Source organism: Micropterus dolomieu, linkage group LG14 (assembly GCF_021292245.1).
Source record: "Micropterus dolomieu isolate WLL.071019.BEF.003 ecotype Adirondacks linkage group LG14, ASM2129224v1, whole genome shotgun sequence".
NCBI lineage: Eukaryota > Metazoa > Chordata > Actinopteri > Centrarchiformes > Centrarchidae > Micropterus > Micropterus dolomieu.
Genome location: NC_060163.1, coordinates 1,001,997 through 1,009,771, shown reverse-complemented (window position 1 = coordinate 1,009,771; position 7,775 = coordinate 1,001,997).

Genomic DNA, 7,775 nt, shown 5'->3' with positions numbered 1-7,775 from the left:
AGGACGCCAGTTGTTTTCAAGGCAGTCCATGATACCTGAACTGAGCATTGTTGAGTCTTCACTGCAAAGAAGAGAGATCTGGTTATTAATTATCATCAGCAAGACTTTGCCTTTTATTCATGTAATGGAATCTCAGTAAATTGAACTGGAACATTACAATTAGTACACATGCACTGCAGACAGACGCTCACACATGTCATTGTATCTCAGGCCTAGTTGGGACTTCTCTTAACAGCCCAAACCTCATTAACAGAAGCATCCACATTTGGTGCTGGTGCAGTAACTTGTAAACACATTAAAAATTTAATTGCACCTACAGGCTTTGGAGCTTCATGTGCATTTTAATTTGCAGGCCTCCCAACTTCTATTAACCAGCACTGTCCCCTCTGAAAATGGCCCTGAAACCAAGGTTTGAACATATTCAATAAATGCAGATTATATGTAAGTTTACAATGTTGGAAGTTGCTTTAATTAAAGAACTTCACTGTCATATGTTTGTATATTTCAAAAACAAGAGGACCTTGATGAGTGAAATTAACAAATGTGAAAGTGTAGCCCAGTCAATATTCTTACACAAATGAATAACAAAGTCCTCCAGAGATAAACAACTGATAATGTGTAGTAAAGTGCTGTCTTTCTTTTTGACAGTTCAGAGATACAGTGTAAATTGCCATGACAGTAGACCTCATGTAAAAAACTCTCCACCTTAGCTTTAATAGCTCTCTCATCGAGGCATCGAATTTTCAACTCTTTGGGCTCAGCCCTAGTAATAAGCAAATTACCTTCAGGCAGATTTTTAAAGTGTTTGGAGTGAAGACTGTAGATCCAGAGAAGATGCTGGACAGTTTTAGTAACATATTTTGACTGGCCAACATAGTGCCTTGATGTGCAGCAAATGTTGAACCAGGGTTGACTTTTTTGCAGGATGACCCTGCATTTCTGTCGGGACCCCACTGTGACTTCACAGCGGTCTCACTGAAATGAAAGCTCTGACACAGAGCTACACTGACCCAGAACATGTGCATCAACTAGCTCCCACTAACACCTGAAGGTTAGTTGATGCCATTTGGAAGACATGATAGAAACTACCATGTGATGCAATTGATTCCAGTTTGAAGTGTGAAAACCGCTTGTGTGTGACCTGGTAGTACACGTGGACTGAAGTGTTTATATGAGGATCCACTCTCTGTGTCCCTCTGTCATGTTTTATATATCTCTCTGACTCACTCTGTTCCTCTCTTGCCATCTACTTCTCTCACAAAACTCACACTCATTCATACACACACACACACACACACACACACACACACACACACACACACACACATATATTGGATACCAGTATTGCACACAGCTTAGTCAGCCCACACATTCTTGGGTAACAGGGTGTCTCACACTATGCCTTGGCTGGCAGACTGAGGCATGTGGAGGAAACACACACACTTGAACTGGCTAACCCGGCAGTGCACAGATGGACACATGGACAGGCTTTCAATGACCAACAGTCTCCAAGGACAAACTGATGGCCCATTCACAGCCATGTTTATACACACACACACACACACACACACACACACACACACACACACACACACACACACACACACACACACACACACACACACACACACACACACAGTGTGTTGTTTAGGATCATGGTGTGTGTAGGTCCTTCACAGGTGGACTTGCAGTTCCATTAAGAGACATGAGGGGACGTGGCATCATTAATAATACAGCCAACAGCCTGCTCCAAGGGACTGGGTTTAAGATTAACAAGCTGCCAACCTGGCGCGCACACACACACAGTTACTGACTCACCATAAGTTCTTAACGTCACTTTAGCTGACACAACTCTGCATGGGATTTAGACATTCTATTTGAAAATGGCCTGCATTAAAACACACTCTCTGCTACGCACACACAAACACACACATCACACTCCCGCAGGCAGCAGATGGTGTGGTGGGCGTCAGGTACAGTAGCAGCCTCCTGACACCCCAAACAGCTGTTACCATTACAGCATGCTAATTGCCATCAATCACAACAGCACCTCAGTGCATTCAGAGACAGGGTTTATACCGTGTACCGTGTGTGTGTGTGTGTGTGTGTGTGTGTGTGTGTGCGTGTGTGTGCGTGTGTGTGTGTATGTTTAAGAGTGTAACACAGAAATATAAAAGGCTGATTTTTCCCCCTCATTACATTAACCCAAAATAACCTCCTTTCCCTTCTTTTCTGGAAGAAAAAAACTGAATACTGAAGACAACAGGAGCAGAGACCACAAGATCCAAATCGTTGCATGTCTTTCCTGTGCTCATTAGTGTTTTTCTGTGTGTGTGTGTGTGTGTGGCCAGCATTCAAGATTTTTTGTTAAAGGTGGAAGTGGAGGTGGGTAGGGGGTCGTGTTAGCACACTGCTGTGAGGTGCGAATTAGTATGTTTTTAGCAAGCGGCTACATGTAGAGTTTGATTTGTGTGGCGGACTGGGATCAATGGGCAGAAACGAGCTTGTCGATGTAGGTCAGACTGTACATAGCCATATTGATACTGTTGCAAACAAGCAAAAATCTGGTTCAATAGACCCTCATGGTTCAGAGGCAGATTCACACGAGCCATGCAACACAGGCTGGCATCTTATGTTGGGAATATTGATGGAATCATAGCTGAACCTTGAATTAAGAGGAAAATGTGCAGGGTTGGTGTTTGTTGTTTATCTGTTACGCCTTACTTGTTCAGGCTAGTTGTCATGATGAACTCAAACACCAAAGACATTCAGGTAAAGAACTAACTAATGATTGTATACAGCTGGGATCGACCTCCACGGATGTTTTCACTTCCACTCAACTGATGAAACTACTGCTCAGGACTGTATAGGCATGTATAGCTGCTACACTTCCTAATTGACTTTTTCCTCACACTTTGGTTTATTTATTCTGTTCTCTTCTGTAGCTTATTGCACACGGGCATGGACTTCACTCACAACTTGTAACTGCTTGAAAGTATTTTGCCAATTAACAGCTGGTTTAATTAAGATTCACAATGACTGTTAGGATAAAGTGAATCTGCAGTCAAACCATAGTGCTTTGCCCAAGTGCACAAAGAACATAGAGGAGGTACTATTCAGGTACTACTGAATTCTTGTATACTAACTGCATACTGTAGTGTAGTGTATTTTGTATATAAAGTACTATAGTGTGGAATTGGAACACAGCAAAAACTTTAACTTAATTTATGTTAAAACTACTTCAATATTTTCTCAACAATAACCTACTGAAGTGTGAATAGTAAGGGGACCAGGTGTACATTATGTGTAAAACATACTATAATGGCAACTGAGTAGATCCAACAAGCAACTGAAATCAGTGTCTAAAGTTTATCCCTTCCTGGCAGTGAAGTGGAATGCTTTCTCACTTTATGCAAAGTCCTCTTCCATCCTTTCCAGCCATCTTTCCTCCAAACACTTCCTCACATTGCTAGTTGCCAATCCTGATTTCTGATCGAGAATTTTACCCTGCAGAATCAATACTCTAATCTTCTCTCTGCCATAGTTAAGTCTGTCTAGTCTGTCTGCTCTGCAAGTCCTCCCACCCAAAGATGTCCTTTGGGTGGGGGGACTTTTTTCAAGCCTGTGGAGGATGCATGATTTTAATCCTTTTTCCCCCTCACAATGGCAAAACAATTATGTTTATTAAGATGTACAGATGCCAGATGTGGAGTTGATCTTGGATAGTTAATATGAACTGAATCTGTGTGTTCAGTTATCATAGCAAAGTAGTTTGAGCTAATAAAGCATAAACATGCCACACCACGTTACCACTCCCACACTTGGGTGAAAGAGTTTCTGGAGACAGAGTAACGTTAATGGGCCTCTTTACAAATCAAGATGAGCATCTTAAATAAGGCACCTTGTATGACTTTGCCAATGAATGCTTAGATCTAAATCAGCTGAGCTGTCAGCTGATAAAGGCTTGACTCGACATGGGCTGCTATCAGCTGATGCACTGGGATTGTGAACTGAGCTTGACTTCGTTTCCTGGCTGAATGTACACTATGCTCGATAATTTTTTACCTAGTGCTTGTGTGTTTTGAGTATTGTGAGCTCCACACTGGAAATTTAATAACCTTAAAGATGATTGTTACTTCATTGTGATAAGAAAATTTACAATTTATTGTGAGTGTATCATGCAATGTGATACTCATACTGGTCTGGTCTTGGTGTTGACTTGGTCTGAACCCCTCAAAGTCTTGGTCTTGTCTCAGTCTCGATAGACTCTGGTGTTGGTCATGACTTGGTTTAGGTGGTCTTTACTATACCGTAGTTTTTATAATATTTACAGAGACCCAACAATTCCCACCACGAGCAAGCACTTGGTTAGAGGCTAGGCAAAAACAGAGTGCAGGAGGAAAGAGATCATAGAGTAGCTCAATGCAAATTCCAGAGATTTAAACTAATATTAATGGCAATAGTAGTGGCCATGACAATAAATAACAATACTAATATTTGTAGCAGCAAGTGGTGTGCAGGAACATGGGGCAGCAGACGGCTTGCAACCACAAATTCAGACCCCACAGCTCCAGAGGCAGAAAGTGACAGAATGAGAGATGAGGGGGACAAGAAAGCTTAACTACGGGAGACTACCTGCTACTGTTAAGTACTTCTGATGCTGCAAATATTAAAAGTACACTGAACAAAATTATAAATGCCACACTTGTTTTTGCACCCAATCATGAGCTTAACTCAAAGATCTAAGACTTTCTCTGTGTACACAAGTGTGTGTTGGAAAGAGAGGACCCAAAAGCAACACTCAGACGAAACAGATTTTATTAAGGGAACAAAGGGGTTAAGGAAGTGGAGGTGAGGTAGAGGTGGATGATGGGGGAACACACAATATTTAAGAGAAATAGGCCTTTTGCGTACTGAGAAAGTCTTAGATCTTTGTGTTCAGCTCATGATGAATGGGGGCTCCTCCTCAGCTGTTGGTTAACTTGACCTACTTTTGCGCCACTCACTTCTACATGATCGCTATGTCTCTCCATGTTTCAGTGGGACAGTGACACGCTTCAGTCAGGAGGGCAACATGCACTTTGCTGATATTTGGCGCCATCTGTTGTTGTGGGTGTATATTAACATTTAAAGTGCTGGACCCCAAAAATAAGACACGTTGAGTTTTTAAAACGAATTTCCACAAAAACATTCTCAATCTCCTGTGGACTGGATAATAACTGGCTTCGCAGTTGCCAGTTATCACTGTCCAGAAACCTCTCCATGAACTAAAGTTATCCAGACCTCTGAATGGCCATAAACTAAGGCCTCCAAAATGGAACTATACACACACACACAAACACATAATCAACCACAACTGGGCTGGGTACTGGTAACTGAACAGCCGGGCTAGCTACTGGCACAACCAGGCCATAGGAAACCAAACAGGAAAGCTGATGGAGCCAGGGACTGCTGCTGAGTCCAGGATTTGCAGCAGCTCAAGGGTGTCTGGAGTTGGTCGGACCAATGACAGATCGAGGAGCAGGAGTCGGTCGGACCACTGGCGAGGAATCAGGACCAGGGGTTGGTTGGACCATCAACAGAACTAGTGGAGCAGGAGTCAGTCGGACCACTGACGGAGAACCAAAAACAGGAGTCGATCGGACCACCGATGGAGACCTTGGAACTGGTGTCGGTCGTACCAGCGACGGAACACGTGGAGCAGGAGTCAGTTGGACCACCAACTAAACTCAGGGCACAACAGAGGTCACCCCCAAAGCACCGAACTCAGTTCCACTGGGCAACTCCTTCTCTGTGATGTTACGTCTCTCCACCTGAAGAGTGAAGGGCAGGTCTGCAGTGGAAGCAATGAGCTAGCCAGCTATATTACCCAGGGAAGCAGGTGGAGGTTTAGACAGGACAGGCAGGTCGCTGGAGCGCCAGCAGGCTGGGAAACAGGCAGGCAGCTAGTAGGCCGGTGATTAGGCAGAAAAATGCTAGCTGACAATTCGTTAGCCAGAACGGGACTAATGGGGAGAGGAGCCGATGACAGACTGAAATGCTGAGGTGCAGTGTGGAGAAAATATACCTGCCATTCTGGGATGGCATCTCTCAACCCAGGATTGGTAACCTGTCTCTTGACCAGACATCTCCTTGTGGCTGACAACAGTGGCATTGCACCACATCTCCATAAGCTCCTGAAGTTCTAGTTAAAACTCCAAAAGTTCATTGGACATAGTGTCTGCTGGGTCCATAATTGGTCATAATAGGCTGAGTGTAGAGGCAGGTTAGGACCAAAACGCAAGACACCGGACAACATGATGTAGTTTTGTGACATTTAATATACACTAAACAGAAGGCTTACGTGTATAGTCCCAGGCAGAGTCCAAACACAGGTGATAATCCACAAATGGGGTAAGGACTAAAAATAGGGAGCGCTCAACATATGATGATGACACGACAGAGACAGAACAGAACTGACAAACATTTATACTCAGGAGCAAATGAGGCAATAAAGACTGGGAGCACACACACACATACACAGGCAGCAGAGTGAAGCACAGGTGACACAGTTGGGCAAACAGACAGGACATAGGGTTTGAACTAATGCTGTGTTCCAGGCAACACGGAAGTGGGAAATTTCCCACTTCCAACTAGAAAAAACACTATGGAACGCTACCTGAAGTCGGATTTGCTACTTGTGAAAAAATATGTACCCCTACGTTACTCAGTAACGTGCTACTGTAATGATATTACTTTTCTGAGTAACTAGTAGTGTAACTAATTACTTTTCTAAAACAGTAATATAACAGTTACTAATCCAAGTAACGCTGCGAAAACTGCAGTCATTAAGCCACTCTTAAAAAAGAGCAATCTAGACAGTTGCAATTATAGGCCCATATCAAATCTCCCATTTTTAAGTAAAATCACTGAAAAATGCTTAGTGCTTTCTTGGCACTAAATAACTGTTTTGATGTCTTCCAATCAGGATTTCGACCACACCACAGCACTGAGACGGCTCTTGTTAAGGTCTTCAGTGACATCCATTTAAACACTGACAGTGGCAGAATTTCAGTCTTAGTATTATTGGATCTCAGTGCTGCATTCGACACGGTTGACCACAACATATTACCAGACAGACTTGAAAACTGGGTTGGACTTTCTGGCACAGTACTAAACTGGTTTGAATCCTACTTAACCCTCTAAGGTCTAAGGGCATTTTTTCACTTTTTCTTCAATTTTACACATCTTCTTAAATTCACCTTTTAAAGGCTACTGCATAACATGATACCATGTGTTTTATATCAAAATTTCTCTTGAGCCCACCACTTGTCCTAGAACATTGTGTAAAGAGGAAAATTACTTACTCATGTGGATGAATTCTTTTGGTGCTTGAAATGGGTTTACCAAAGTCTTGAGGTCACAAAAGTAGTGACATATATCAATAAAAGTGTAGATAATGCATAATAATTGTCTAAAGTGACATTTTGAACAATCGTTTTTTGAGTACAAGTGTTGTCTGTGACTCTACTTTCACCTAGTGTTAGAGGGACTGAAATAAAACAGGACAGTATAATCACTTCCTACTACACAAGCTATCAAGCTTTATGGGGATGTGTGCAAATAAACAATAAGCATTACAACAGGTCTTTCTTTCAAGCAAAATGTTTACTATGTGTATAAAAGCCACACAGAAATAAAACGCACTACTGACAATATTTACATAATGTACAAATTGTCATGTTTTAACTTTTAAACAATATTTATATATAAAGACTAACTATGTATTAAGAAAC